Here is a 16590-nt window from a genome sequence, read left to right as displayed (position 1 = left end):
TTGCCTCCCCCTGCAGTTAGCACTAAGCAGAGTCATCCACTGTGACTCTGGAGTCTGGCAGCAACTACCTTAGTCTTTTTCCTTTTAATTATTCTTTTCTTTTCCTCATGACACTGGTGAGGCCCCGCCTCTCCTGCCTCCCCTGACTGCACGTCCCTGGTGTGTAGATAAACATTCCTCTGAAAGCCTTGCGGACTGTGAATGAAAGGAATTCACAGTCATGTAAATAAAAGGGGTTTTGCAGGGACCAAGACTGTGCTTCTTGCTTTCTCTGGGTCAGAGAAATATGTTTGAGTTTGCTTAATTTTGAACCTGCTCTGGTGGAAGGTGCATTATACACACAATTTATTCTTCTTTTATTAGTAGCAATGTGTGAACGGCAACAAACATGTGGGTGCGGCTAAATTCTGCCTTTGGGAAATGGTTGGAGAATATCTCCTCCTCTTGGAGTCGTTCGGAGAAATGGCACATCCACATCTACGCGGAGGAGAGCCTTCTCGGTGGCAGCTCCGACTCTATGGAACGATCTCCCCGTGGAGATTCGTACCCTCACCACCCTCGATCTCCCCGTGGAGATTCGTACCCTCACCACCCTCCAGACCTTCCGCACAGCCCTCAAAATCTGGCTATCCCGTCAGGCCTGGGGCTAAAGACTGTAACCCACCCGAATGGTATGAATGTTGTGTTTTTAATGATGTACTGTCCTACATGTTAAATGTTTGTTCCCCCCCCCCCTTTTTGAGTTGTAAGCCGCCCTGAGTCCCCTCAGGGAAAAGGGCGGCATATAAATAAACTTCTAAATCTAAAATAAAAATAAAAATGGGCTAGTCGTAATTTGGTTGCAGAGCTGCTTGTGGTCCGCTGTTGAGCCGCATATTTTGTGCCTTGCAGTTTCAGGCAACCTAGAGTGTGCATTGTGATGGTTTCGCAAACAAGATGCTCTTTTCATTTTTCTTTCCTTGAAAACACAAGCAAGTTCTCATTTCCCGCTGAGAAGTCCAATGGTACCCGATGAAAAGTCCCACTGAGCCGTTTCAATGACAGATATTGAAAAAAGAGAAAAGAGAAAGAAATTCAGAGACGATTATCGCAGGGTGAGTTGCTAACAAATGAGCACTATCTTTCAGGATAGACAAAACTTGGCAGGGGAAAAAATGATGAATCTTTTCCTTCCATGGATTGGATGCTTTCAGATCTTCCAGATAACATTGATCCAATCAATACCTGAAAGAAATTCATGCCAGGAGCTGCAGAGCCCATTTTTAATGTATTTTTCCCCCCAAGCGATGCATGGGACCAAAGCTAGGGAAGAGAAGCAGAAGAGCAGGAGATATCCTGCAGCAAAATGCAGCCTATTAATAGCAAAATCTAGAATATCTTGAAAGCCAATGAACCAATCAAGGCGGCAGATTAAGAACCAATCGGAATTGGAGAATGCTCTGTTGCCATCGGACGGATTTAAAGCCCATACCCATGGCAACTGTGGAAGGCAGAAACATGAGTTCTTCTGAGCCATTTCTGGGTTTTAAAAAGCTCCTTCTTTTGAAAAACACTGTTGGTGCTCCAGTAAGAAGATGGTTCCCTGATATGATGTATAAATATTGTAATATAGTACCAAATTTTCATAATTCTTAAAAATCTGTCTGTCTCTGTCTGTCTATTTATCTATCCATAATCAATCTATCTCCATTATCTATCTATCTATCTATCTATCTATCTATCTATCTATCTATCTATCTATCCATCCATCCATCCATCCATCCATCCATCCATCCATCCATCCATCCTCTATTATCTATCTATCCATCCATCCATCCATTATCTATCTATCCTCTATCCATTATCTATCTATCTACCTATCATCTATCTATCCATTATCTATCTATCCTCTCTCCATTATCTATCTATCCTCTATCCATTACCTATCTATATCCATTATCCATCCATCCATCCATCCATCCATCCATCTATCCATCCATCCATTATCTATCTATCCTCTATCCATTATCTATCTATCTATCTATCTATCTATCTATCTATCTATCTATCTATCCATCCATCCATCCATCCATCCATCCATCCATCCATCCATCCTCTATCTATTATCTATCTATCCATCCATCCATCCATTATCTATCTATCCTCTATCCATTATCTATCTATCCTCTATCCATTATCTATCTATCTATCTATCTATCTATCTATCTATCTATCTATCTATCTATCTATCTATCTATCTATCTATCTATCCATCCTCTATCTATTATCTATCTATCCATCCATCCATCCATTATCTATCTATCCTCTATCCATTATCTATCTATCCTCTATCCATTACCTATCTATATCCATTATCTATCTATCCATCCATCCATCCATCCATCCATCCATCCATCCATCCATCCATCCATCCATCCATTATCTATCTATCCTCTATCCATTATCTATCTATCTATCTATCTATCTATCTATCTATCTATCTATCTATCTATCTATCTATCTATCTATCTAATCTATCTATCTATCTATCTATTCTGCATCCATTATCTATCTATCTATCTAAATATCTATCTATCTATCTATCATCTATCTATCTATCTATCTATCTATCTATCTATCTATCTATCTATCTATCATCTATCTATCCTCTATCCATTATCTATCTATCTACCTATCTGTCCATCCATCCATCCATCCATCCATTCATTATCTATCTATATCCATTATCTGTCTGTCTGTCTGTCTGTCTGTCTGTCTGTCTGTCTATCATCTATAGTACATGCCAGTTACCAAGGATCTGAATTTTTATGATGTGACCATGTGGATGTTGCCACATTCATAGGTGTGAAAAACTGAGATGATAGCATTGTTCCAATATCTCAGGGGCTGCCAAAAAGAAGAGGGAGTCAAGCTATTCTCCAAAGCAGTCTTCTAATATCTAAGGGGCTGTCACAGAGAAGAGGAGAGTCACCCTATTCTCCAAAGCACCTGAAGAAGCAATGGGTGGAAACTAATGAAGGAGAGAAGCAACTTAGAACTAAACAGAAATTTCCCGATAGTAGGAACAATTAATCAGTGGAACAACTTGCCTCCAGACGTTGTGAATGCCCCAATACTGGAAGTCTTTAAAGAAGAGATTGGACAACCATTTGTCTGAAATGGTAGTCAGTGTTTCCTGCCTGAGCAGGGGGTTGGACTAGAAGACCTCCAAGGTCCCTTCCAGCTGTTATTCTGTTCTGTTTTGTTCTTCTAATTCATTGTTTCAGTGCTGTTGCAACTTTAAACGATCACTAAATAAATGTTGTAAGTTGAGAACTACCTGAAAATAAATAAATATCAGGCATGTCTCATATAACCACCAATGGAAATTCTGGACCCAATTGTTGTAAGTTGAGAACTCTGTATATATCCGTAGCTAGAGCCATTCTAAGACGCTAAGCTTGTCGATCAGAAAGGTCAGCAGTTTGGCGGTTCAAATCCCTAGCGCCGCGTAATGGAGTGAGCTCCCATGACTTCTCCCAGCTTCTGCCAACCTAGCAGTTCGAAAGCACGTAAAAAATGCAAGTAGAAAAACAGGAACCACCATTGGTGGGAAGGTAACAGCGTTCCGTGCACCTTCGGGCATTGAGTCATGCCGGCCAGATGACCACAGAGACGTCTTCGGACAGTGCTGGCTCTTTGACTTTGAAATGGAGATGAGCACCGCCCCCTAGAGTCGGGAATGACTAGCACATATGTGCGAAGAGAACCTTTATCTTTACCTTAGAGCCATTCTATAGTGTTTTTTTTTAAAAAAAATGAGCCTGAGTACCTTTTAAAAAGTGAAAAAAGAAAATTAAAATGCGGTGCCAGAGATGGACAGTGAGAAAAGGGCACTAATCCAAGAGGGCTTAATTCAGAAGAGCGGAGGGGGAAGGGACGGCTACAAAAGCAGCTTTGAAAAGTGCCAAGTGTTAAGATGACAATGGAAGAGAAGAGGGGATGGCGGGGGAGAGGGAGGCTTTTGCCAGGAGTGGAAGGAGAAAGTTCAAATGGAAGTAATTAATCACCTTGGCAGAAGTTAATAAAACCCCATTAAAGAGATTACCCAGAGTCCCCAGTTTGTCAGAGGGGGCTATAGAAGCAACTCACCTCTTATGAACTTTCATTCCGGGACACAAAAACCTTCTCAATCTCTCCATTTGCATCGGGACAGAACCCCCCCCCCCCCGCTCCAATTTGGCTGGCGTTTCAGATAGTGGTTTTTCTCTAATTTTATTTATTTATTTTTCCTTTCACTTATTATCTTCGCACTGGCCTGGAAATCCATTGAAAAGACCCTGCAGTTGCAGTGAAGGTGTGAAGCTGCCTGTTGGAAAGGAAATAGTGAAGCTCAGGCAGGTTTCAAGGAGGGCAACTTGCGTTGTCCAGGAGAACCTGGAGCAGCTTCCCTGAGGGAGATATCATAGAACAGAGGTGTCAAACTGAAGGCCTGTGAGGTGTTTAGATCTTCCTGGAAACAGCGAAGGATCAGCCTGCGGTGCCTCTGCCAGCAAAAATGGAGCTCGGGAGGGCCACACGCAGCTCTCCCGAGCTCCGTTTTCACTGGCAGAGTGCTCAGGCCATCACAGGTGTTGTGACCCACCAGCGGCCAGTGGAGCAGGCAGCAGATTCGGACAGTGAGGAGGTTGGGGAGGAACATGGGCCAGTCCTGTAGTCTGAGGAAGGCTCGGATGAGGGCTCTGTGTCGGAGGCAGAGAGGGGGCCAAAGCCATATGCCAGTTATCAGCTGCCTTCAAAGTCAGACATCAGTGAGGCAGACGTACAGCTGGAGACTGTTCCCAGTGTGCGCATGCGCAGGGTTGCCAGATGAAGGGAACAGCTAAAGAACAGGGGTTGACTTGGGAGTAAGGCTGGGGAAGACTGTGATGAGGGCTCTGTGTCGGAGGCAGAGGGGGGGTCAGGGCCACATGCCAGTTATCAGCTGCCTTCAGAGTCAGACATCAGTGAGGCGGAAGAACAGCTGGAGCCTGTTCCCAGTGTGCACATTTGCCAGGAGTTGACAGGAGAAAGGAACAGCTAAGGAACAAGAGTTGACTTGGGAGGTGGACGGTGAATGGCCCCTCCCAGAGGCAATAAAAGAGGAGCGAAAGGGGAGTGGAGTTTGCAGGAGACAATTAGTTCATTTCTGCATTCTGGCCAAGTATTGCGGCGTCTGGAAGATATCGGCGTGGCCGCTCTCCAAGCCTGATAAAGGTCGGTAATTGTGAACTATCTTGAAAGACTGTGGGAGGGGAAAGACTTTGCTGGAGAGGAATTCACTGTAAATGAAATAAAAAGGGTTTATCAGGATGAGGACTCGGCTTCGTGCTGCTGGGGAAACCTAGGTCAGAACAACAGGCACTCCCGACATGAGTGACGTCAAGCTGGCCACGCCCACTCCAAGTCAACTACAACCCTGAAGCTGCCCTCAATGAAATCATGTTTGACACCCCTGTCATAGAACATGGAATTCCATCATAGGGCTGGAAGGGACCTTGGAGGTCTTCTAGTCCAACCCCCTGCTTGAGCAGGAGGTGCTATACCTTTCCAGACAAATGGCTGTCCAGTCTCTTCTTTAAAAACCTCCATGATGGAGCATCCACAGCTGATGGTGGCAGGATGAAGTGGTATTTCTGAAAATGTCCAAGAGCAAATGTTGAGCTAAAGGGAATGTACAATTGGTTTGTGTTCCAGTTCTTCAGTACTCTTTTATCTCTTACTCTAGCCGAGGTGGCGCAGTGGTTAGAATGCAGTCCTGCAGGCTACTGCTAGATCAGCAGTTCAGCGGTTCAAATCTCACCGGCTCAGGGTTGACTCAGCCTTCCATCCTTCCGAGGTGGGTAAAATGAGGACCCAGATTGTTGGGGGCAATATGCTGACTCTCTGTAAACCGCTTAGAGAGGGCTGAAAGCCCTATGAAGCGGTATATAAGTCTACTGCTATTGCTATTGCTATTGCTGCAGGCTACTTTCTGCTGACTGCCAGCTGCCTGCAATTTGGCATTTCAAATCTCACCAGGCTCAAGGTTGACTCAGCCTTGCATCCTTACGAGGCGGGTAAAATGAGAACCCCAAATTGTTGGGGGCAACATGCTGACTCTGTAAACCTCTTAGAGAGGGCTGTGAAGCACTGTGAAGCGTTGTATAAGTGTTACTGCTGTAGCTGATCAGCTACATTGAATGATGTCCGTTACTAAAGCCATGTCCCCTGGTTCTAGGCATCACATGTGTAACTCTTATACGAAAAGGCCTTGGATTGTGTAACCATGGCTGCCATCTTGATTTGTTGTGGGGGATTTTTTTGGAACCAGTCTCTTTTTGTGGCCTCTTGATCTCCTGAGAGCATTGGCATTTGTGCGCCCATTTGTCTGTGTGATGAATGTTTGAAAGCATCTATGCGTCTAAAGTAGGTGTGCATTGTGTGTGTATTGGTGTAAATTCCTGGGGCAGATATTGCACTGGAGATAATTATGAGCCACGGTGGTGCAGTGGTTAGAGTGCAGTACTGCAGGCTGCTACTGCTGCCTGCCTGCAATTTGGCAGTTCAAATCTCACCAGGCTGAAGGTTGACTTAGCCTTCCATCCTTCCGAGGTGGGTAAAATGAGGACACAGATTGTTGGGGGCAAGAGGCTGACTCTGTAAACCACTTATAGAGGGCTGTAAAGCACTGTGAAGTGGTATATAAGTCTAAGTGCTGTTGCTATAGTTAACTCTGCCCAATGCCAGCAGTTCGATCCTGACAGGCTCAAGGTTGACTCAGCCTTCCATCCCTCCAAGGTGGGTAAAATGAGGACACAGCTTGTTGGGGGCAAGAGGCTGACTCTGTAAACCGCTTATAGAGGACTATAAAGCACTGTGAAGCGATATATAAGTCTAAGTGCTATTATTGCTATAATGTAGCTGTGAAAATTCAGAGAAAATTGCCTACAGCAGAGTCACACTAGTAGGGCGTGGCTGACATGGACAGATGAACCTCACCAGTCTCACTCACATAGAATCAGTTTTTATTGCCCAGTAAGAAATTCATATTAATATAGTGAATACATATGTTTACAAATAAACAAATTTAAAAAACAAACATTTTTTTTAAGTGTAGGAAGTGAATCTCAAACTCTGTTATCATTTAACGAGTAATTAACACATATACTTACAGAACATACACTTTACTAAAGTTGCTTCCACATAAAAGGATGCCCAAGTTTACACAAAGGAAATAAAACCTCGAGGGGGTGGTGGCGGTGGTTTGAGTGCAGCTGCAGTGTGTTCCTTAAGCACATGAAGGAAAACAGCGACATTCCACTTGAGGGTCAAAGATCGCGCCTGGTTCCACATCGCAAGGAAGTGGCCAGTGAGGAGTGCATACCCGAGCTGTGCGCTTCCGCCAGGGGCTATGTGCAAATAGCCTCTCAGACTTCTCCTTTGCAGCTGGAGAAGGTGGAAGACAGTCATTGCACTGACAATTTCTCCGAGAGTTACACAGGAGGAAGATTGGGGTGGGGGGGTTGAGTAGAACCCTCTTGTGTCCCAAGGCAAAGTTCTCAGGTGGAACCCCTCCATCCATATCGCTGGGATATTATGGGTGTAGGGTATGTAAGAGAGAATGTGGGTAGCCCAGAGTTGAACTGTGGCGTCCTTGGTGCTCTCTGAAATTGATTCTTTGCTTGCAAAGGTTTTACGACCCAACTAGATAACTTCAGCACTATTACAAAAAGACCAGAATAAGTCCTCTCTAGGAAACTACCCCCCCCCCAGATAAGCAGGGATTGATACCAGACAGACAATCAAGCGGAAATCAATTCCCAAATCAAGAAAACTACCAAGGATAAAAATCATACCCCCATAAGCACTGGCAATGGAAGCTACCGTTATATGAGCAGGAGCCAATTCCATACTCAGTAGCACTGATGATATTACCTAGTCGGGTAAGGAGATGTCTGCAAGCAAAAATCCAAGCTCAGAGAGCACCATGGACTCCCTCCACATTTGGATGACCACTAGATGGCAACAAAGAAATGAAGTGTAGCTGTCCTCTGGTGGTCACTCTAGCAAGTATAAGCTGAGGACGTCTCCTCTGTGCCCCCAATGGGTTGCCATAGATAAATGGCTAGATGCCTTTGGACCATACATCATCCATGCAGAAGATCACACAACTTTGGTTTGTTTTTAAAAAATATATGAAGGACTGACGGGAGTCTCCTTTATTGACAAGTCCCACAGCAACACTTTACTCTTCCTTGATTTTATTTCTGTTGAAGAAGATAATTCTCCAACATTTTCCCCAGCACTTTTTCTGGGAATAAAGCAATTCTCTAAGAACTGTTCTTAAAAAAAAAATCCCAATATTATTTAACAGTTTCTTCAGCAAATTGCTGGGATGAAAGGCAATTCAGCAATAATCTTTGAAGGCAGAGGGGAGAGCTTGGACACATTCACAAGACTATGTCTCTGGGGGGGGGGGGGGAATATCCATTTGTTTTTTTAAATGAGGAGAAATTCTTCAGGAAAAAAAAGTGGGCAGGTTCTCCAACAGTTTTAGAGTAATGATGACTTTTGGGGATAAGGTATCTCTCTCTATAAAGATGGCTCTCTCTCTCTCTCTGTATGTTCCAGCATAACTCTGGAACGCCTCAAGCAATTTCAACCAAACTTGGTACACAGATGACTTACTCTCTGGAAACAAATACTGGAGGGTATCTATCTTTCTTTCTTTCTTTCTTTCTTTCTTTCTTTCTTTCTTTCTTTCTTTCTTTCTTTCTTTCTTTCTTTCTTTCTTTCTTTCTTCTATTCTTTGTTCTAACTGAACTCTGGAATTCCTTGAGCAATTTCAACCAAACCTGGTACACAGATGACTTGCTCTCTGGAAACAAATACTGAGGGAGTAAGACACTGCTAACACCCCTCGGGGTGTTAGTCTGTTAAGATACAGCCTGTTGTGCCTTACTATGGCTTCTACTGTACTGCCGTAAAATGGATTCTACTGTACAGCGCAGTGGAGTTGCCATGGTAATGGCTTCACAGGTATTCCACAAGGGGCCCCCCTCTGGTAAGGGGGGAAATCCAACATTAGAAATTATGTTTGGTCCAGACATTTTCCCCCTATAAATAAATACCCAGGCAATGTTGGGTTATCAGTTACAAATATTTTTATGTAACAGAAGTATATTATATTGTACACAGCAGTGGTGAAATTCAATTTTTTTTACTGCCGGTTCTGTGGGCATGCTTGGTGGGCGTGGTGTGGCTTGGTGGGCATGGCTTGGTGGGTGTGGCAGGTGAAGGATACTGCAAAATCCCCATTCCCTCCCCACTCCAGGGGAAGGTTACTGCAGAATCCCCATTTCCTCCCGATCAGCTGGGACTTGGGAGACAGAATAGATGGGGGCGGGGGCAGTCAGAGGTGGTATTTACCGGTTCTCCGAACTACTCAAAATTTCCGCTACCGGTTCTCCAAACTACTCAAAATGTCCGCTACCGGTTCTCCAGAACCTGTTAGAATATTCTGGATTTCACCCCTGGTACACGGGTAGTCCTTGACTGACAACCACAATGGACTCCTAAATTTTTTTAAAGAGCTTTGCCCCCTTTTACGACCTTTCTTGCCACTGTTGTTAAGCGAATTGCTGCGATTGTTATATTGCCAACATGGTGGTTAAGTGGATTCCCATTGGCTTTGCTTGTCAGAAGTTTGCAAAAGGAGGGGGTGTCACATGACCCCAGGACATTACAACATGAGTTCGTTGCCAGCCATCCAAATTTTGATCATGTGACCATGGGGATGCTGCAATAGTCATAAACAGAGGTGGTATTTTGCCTGTTCGGACCTCTTCACCTGAACCAATAGCGGGAATCGTGCATGGCCCCGCCCCAGCTCTATGGCATCCCATTTAGGCCCTTTTTTTTAGCCAAAGCGCATGCACACTCCCATTTGCAAACCGGTAGATAAGTGAATACCACCCCTGGTCATAATTATGAAAAATGGTCATAAGTCATTTTTTAAGTACTGTTGTAATTTCGAAAAGTCACTAAATGAATAATTGCCGGTCGGGAATTAACTGCACATACAATACATACATTGTAGACATGGAAATAAATTCTAATGGGATTTAATTCAGGTCTTTCCATTTCTTTTTACTCACTTTTGGGGTAAGGCTCCTGAATGTATCACTCAAAGTAGCCCTGAAATTACCAGCACGAGCTTCTAGATTTTATAGATGGCCGTATAGCTAACCGTACTAACCTCTGAAGGAATATGGTTCTAACTTTAAATAAGAAATACACCGTATTTATTTTCCAAAGATGCCTTTGCAAATGAAAAAAAGAAAAGAATTTCTCTCATTTATATCAGCCCACCCCCCCAGTTTGATTCCTCCCGTTAAATGAATTTGATTAAAACACATTCTTTATCTCATTGACTCTCTTTCAAATACAGGCCAACCTTGACTTAACAACCACAATTAAACCCCCAAATTGTGTTCACAAGTCATTGCAGTTGTTAAGCAGATCGCCACGTGACCTGACTAGATTCCGTGTCTCTTCCTTTAAACAGTTGTTAAGTCAGCCGCAGGGATGGGTTCCTGCCAGTTCTAACCTCTTCTATAGAAGAGGTTCCACAAATCTACCGTGCTGTTTAGAATCGATTCCAGCTCCCTCCCCCCCCCTGCCCGTCCGCACATCATCAAGATGAAGAGCGAGAGGAGGAATTCTGGGAGTTGAAGTCCACAAGTCTTAAAGCTGTCAAGTTTGAACACACCTGGGTTTTTTTCTTCTAAAGGGTTAGGGGTACAAGGGTCTTATAACTTGACAGCTTTAAGACTTGCGTGCTTCAAATGCCAGAGTTTCTGAGCCAACATTTTGGTTGCTAAGCAAGAGCGTTGTTAAGTGAGTTTCACCACATTTTACAAGTTAGCCACTCCCACCCGGTCACATGGCCAGCAAGCCACTCCCACCCAGTCACATGGCTGGCAAGCCACTCCCACAAAGCAGGCCACACCTACAGAAGAGGTTCTAAAAAATGTTGAAACCCACCACTGGTCAGCCACCATTTCACTTTTGCTCACTTTTGGGGTGAGGCTCCTGATGTATCACTCAAAGTATCCCTAAAATTATTAGCATGAGCTTCTAGATTTTATAGATGGATAAGCAAATCACATGGCAATTCAGCAAACCATGTGGTCCTTAAGCGAATCTGGCATCTCCAATGGGCATACCGAGAATTTGGTCATCTCTTCAAGGAGCAGAGGTGATGTTTGGGTAGCAGAAAGTCTGATGACTATGGAGATTTCCAGTCCTCTAGTCCTCATGGTTGTTCCGAGGTATTTTTTCCAAAAGGCAACTGGATTTTCTGGTTTTTCTTCGAAGATGTTTCGCTTCTCATCCAAGAAGCTTCTTGAGTTCTTCAGTTAGAATTGAAGAAACGCCTTGGATTCAAAGCAAGCATTTTTCACAAAAGAAAACCAAGGAAGTCCAGTTGTCTTTTTGGAAAAAAAAAAAGCACTTTTGGGAGAGAAATTCTGCTGTTCTTTCTATTCCACCTTCTTCCTCTCAAGCTATTTCCTCTTCATTTTCTCTTTGGGCGGCTTCCTTTGTGACATGTCATTCCAAAGCGGCTTTTTGGAGGAAAACAGTGGTCAGGTTTCTACGCTTTCCGAAGCAATTAACTGAGAAATTAATGGCAAAAGCTTGCGGAGGTTACCCCGTTTCCCAAATTGCTTTCCCAAAACAGTTTTCCAAAATTCACGGAAGGGGCGGTGTGCCTGGCTCAAACGGATTTTAGCCCACTGAAATTGCTGCTAAGTGAGACAGTGTTGTGGCCCGCCAGCGGCCAGCAGAGCTGGCAGCGGAGTCGAACAGTGAGGAGGTTGGCGGGGGGAACATGGGCCAGTCCTGGAGTCTGGGGAAGGCTCGGACGAGGGCTCTGCGTTGGAGGCAGAGATGGGGCCAGGGCCATCTGGTAGTTATGTGCTGCCTCCGGAGCCTCCGGAGTCTGACATCAGCGAGGCAGAAGAACAGTGGGAGCCTGTTCTCAGTGTCTGTATGCGCAGAGCTGTTAGAAGGCAAGAACAATTAAGAAAAAAGGAGCAACTCGGGAGTAAGGCTTGGAGATGATTGGCCCCTCCCATAAGACACAAAAGAGGAGCAAACCGACGTGAGCCTTTGCAGGAAGCAGTTAGTTCATCTGGTCGGTTCAAGCTCTGAAAAGTCCTGTTTGATTCTGTGCTGCGTTTGGCCTTGCAAAACTAATTAGGTCTCTGGCAGCGTTTCAAGGGAGAAAAAGGTGGGCACTTATCAACATTCCCCTGAAAGACTGTGGCAACTCGAACAGACCTCTGTCGGACTCTTCACAGGCTGTTTGTGAATCATTACGGGGCTGTGATTGACCATATTTAACAGCCATTTAAATAAAAGAGGGTTTGGGGGACTAAGATTGTGATTTATACTTTCTCAGGAGGCCTAGGTCAGAACAGACGCACTGTGAGGCATGACTGCTTGCGATGCGGTAAGAAATCCCAAACCAAACAGATTTTCTTGACATCGCTCGAGAAATAACATTTGTTTTTCTTTACTGAAGGTTAAGCCGTGTAAACCATTTGTACAAAAAAGGGAGAAGGAGGGATCTCGGACTTAGGAGCTAGGAAAGCATTGTGGATAGAGTTGCAACTGTACCAGGTTTTTTTGGTTTGTGTGTGTGTGTGTGTGTGTGTGTGTGTGTGTGTGTGAGAGAGAGAGAGAGAGAGAGAGAGAGAGAAAGAGAGAGTGAGTGAGAGAGAGAGAGTGAGAGTGAGTGAGAGAGAGAGAGTGAGAGAGTGACAGTAAGAGAATGAGAGAGAGAGAGAGAGTGAGAGTGTGTATGAGAGATAGAGTGAGAGAGAGATAGAGTGAGAGAGAGAGAGAGAATGAGTGAGAGAGAGTGAGTGAGAGTGAGTGAGAGTGAGAGAGTGAGAGAGAGTGAGAGTGTGTATGAGAGATAGAGTGAGAGAGAGCGAGAGAGAGAGAGTGAGAGAGAGTGTGTGAGAGTGAGTGAGAGTGAGAGAGTGAGAGAGAGTGAGAGTGTGTATGAGAGATAGAGTGAGAGAGAGCGAGAGAGAGAGAGTGAGAGAGAGTGTGTGAGAGTGAGAGTGAAAGTGAGGGAGAGTGAAAGAGAGTGAGAGCGAGAGAGCGAGAGAGCGAGAGAGCGAGAGAGAGCACCAATGAGATCAGCAGGGCTTATTTCAGAGCAGATATGTATAAAACCACACCGTTAAGACATCGGGAAATGAATTAGAAAGTCCCTGATTCCTGTTTGGTCTTTACCTGAAGAGAGGGACTACAGCTCAGCAGGAGAAAAAACGTGCAGGAGATCTACAAGGCAGGCCCTGAGCATATACTTCCAAAGCAAGCAAGCAAGCAAGGGATGGGAAGTACCATTCTCTGATGGGACCAGGTCAACTCACCACAGCCAACTCCCCATGGGACAATTCGCCACAACCAACTCGCCCCGGAACAAAAGTTGCACTAATATCAAAGATGTAATGGAATAGGGACAGCAATAGCACTTAGACTTATATGCTGCTTCACAGTGCTTTACAAACCTCTCTAAACAGTTTACAGAGTCAGCCTATTTGCCCCCAACAATCGGGCTTCTCATTTTATCGACCTCAGAAGGACGGAAGGCTGAGTTGATCTTAAACCGGTCAGGATCGAAACTCCAGACTGCGGGCAGAGTCAGCCTGCAATACCCACCAGGGCTCCTAATGCAACATCCAATCAACTACAGCAATAGCACTTAGACTTATATACCGTTTTACAGTGCTTTACAGCCCTCTCTAAGAGCTTTACTGAGTCAGCCTCTTGCCCCCAACAATCTGGGTCATCATTTTACCCATTTCGGAAGGATGGAAGGCTGAGTCAACCTTCAGCCTGGTGAGATTCAAAATTGCCAAATTGCAGTCAGCCGGCAGTCAGCAAAAGTAGCCTGCAGTACTGCACTCTAACCACTACGCCCCCGTGGCTCTTAACGAATAGAACCATTAAAGAAAGGGTGACAAAAGAAAGATAAAATGAAATGTGAAGGACAAATGTTAAAATGATTTTTAAAACTCTTTTAAAGAATTAAACGGATTTGTTGTATTGTCCCACAGCAAATTAATAGCAATAGCAATAGCAGTTAGACTTATATACCGCTTCATAGGGCTTTCAGCCCTCTCTAAGCAGTTTACAGAGTCAGCATATTGCATATTGCCCCCAACAACAATCCGGGTCCTCATTTTACCCACCTCGGAAGGATGGAAGGCTGAGTCAACCCTGAGCCGGTGAGATTTGAACAGCCGAACTGCAGAACTGCAGAACTGCAGTCAGCTGAAGTAGCCTGCAGTGCTGCATTTAACCACTGCGCCACCTCGGCTCTCTTTCTAAATTGTCCTGCGGCGATTTTGGCCGTGATGAATTGGCCCCAGCGAACTGTCTGTGGCGAGCTGTCCCATTCTGTCTCTGACCTTGAAAGCCACCACTAGCAAGGACAACCCAATGCTCTTTAGAGGCTTCAGATCTTGGTTTCCATCCTTTTAGCCATGATGACTGGAGCTAACAGATGTCATAGCCCAAAGCTTCACAGGGGCACCAGGCTGGACAAGGTCTAAGCAGTCTGTTAGGAATGAGATTTAGGGACCAACCAATCTGGTGCCAGATGAATTTCTATATTCTTTCTTTGAACTACCATTTCCCTGAGTTGACCTCTGCCTTCCTCCACTCCTTTCCACCCTACACCATTGACCTAACCGGGAAGTTTTTGCAAGAGGAATGACATAATGAGAGCAAAGCACCGATAACACTATACTCTTTCCCCGAAAATAAGACCTCCCTGGATAATAAGCACAATCAGGCTTTTGAGCGCATGCGCTAAAATAAGCCCTCCCCCAAAAAATAAGCCCTCCCCAAAAATATTGCAATACAGCAGCAGCCATGAGGTGACCATGCTCGCCGCATCCTGCACCCCAAAAATAATAAGACCTCCCCGAAAATAAGGCCAAGCGCTTATTTCAGGGGTCAAAAGAAAACAAATCCCTGTCTTATTTTCGGGGAAACAAGGTATAACCAGTAATATATAATTGGAAGAGATTTAGAAGCATTTGACACGTTGGTGGAAACCAACAGAAATCCATAAGAAATCTCTCAATGGGACAAAAAACAACATAGAAAAAGCTATTTCACAGATCTAGGATTGCCACTGAATGCCTGATCCAGAAGGAGCTCCCTCCAACCAGGATCCTTTGAGGGACCACATTTTTAGGATAGGTCGGCAGGTGCAGAGGTGGGTTCCTACCAGTTCGCACCAGTTCGGTAGAACCGGTTCGTCAAATCTACTGAACCGGTTAGAAGAGGTTCAACCAGTGGACCCGGAAAGCAGGCCACATCTATAGAAGAGGTTCCAAAAAATTTTGAAACCCACCACTGGGCAGGTGCCTCTTTCTGTTTAAGATGCAAGCTTGGAAATTTGGGATTTTGGTTGCTGTTTACAAAGCTCTCTTGAACGAATGAAGTTCAGAAATGAACTCCACAAACTTCAGGCCAGGATGAAACGTAGGAAGTTCCAACATTCTAACTGGGATGAATTAAGATGAATCTGGCCGGTCCTCAAATGAGATTAATCTTTATTACAACCATAGCTGATGGTCAACTATTTTCATCTTCCCTTCAGTCTTCTGAAAGTGGTCCTCAGCCCATGTTCCTCACCTGCCCTCCGCTCTCAAAACCATCCTACTGTCCTTCCCTTTCTATCATGGTTTCCTTAAGTTGCCTACATTCCAAGAACTGATGAAACAACATTCTCTCTCAATAGCCCAATTAAAAGAGCCGAGGTGGCGCAGTGGTTAGGGTACAGTACTGCAGGCCACTTCAGCTGACTGTTATCTGCAGTTCACCGGTTCTATTCTCACTGGCTCAAGGTTGACTCAGCCTTCCATCCTTCCGAGGTGGGTGAAATAAGGACCCAGACTGTGGGGGCGATATGCTGACTCTGTAAACCACTTAGAGAGGGCTGAAAGCCCTATGAAGCAGTATATAAGTCTAACTGCTATTGCTGTAGCCCATCTTAAGGCAGAGGTGGGCTGCTGGGGGTTTGAAGGGGCTCAGGAGATCCTCTAGCTAAAATTGTGTGCAGTTTGCAGAGCCCCCAACTCCCACACCTGGCTGGCCCCACCCACCCTGCCCCTCCCCTCCCAGGAGTCCCCACACAGCCCATTTTTGATGCAGGTAAGTGTAGGGTGAATGCAGAGGCTCAGGGAGGGCGAAAAACAGGCCTATCGGAAGTTTAGAAAGGCGAGACATGGGCCCATTTCCAGCTTCCAGAGGGCCTCTGGAGCCCAGGGGAGACTGTTTTTGCCCTCCTGGAGGCTCAATGGAAGCCTCAGAACCTGGGGAGAGCAAAAGCCACACCCCCGTGGTGCAGGAGGCTGACTAGGCCACGCCCACCATGGCCACACCCACCCAGCAACGGAGCAGAGTACCCCCTTGCTAACATTTTTGAAGCCCGCCCCATAAGGATGTAAAACAATGGATTGAAACCAGTGGTGGGATTCAGCCAGTTCGCACCAC

Source organism: Thamnophis sirtalis, unplaced genomic scaffold (assembly GCF_051295495.1).
Source record: "Thamnophis sirtalis isolate CommonGarterSnake01/CBP01778 unplaced genomic scaffold, rThaSir2_p1.2 scaffold_14, whole genome shotgun sequence".
Classification (NCBI taxonomy): Eukaryota; Metazoa; Chordata; class Lepidosauria; order Squamata; family Natricidae; genus Thamnophis; species Thamnophis sirtalis.
Note: the sequence above shows the minus strand (reverse complement) of the source record.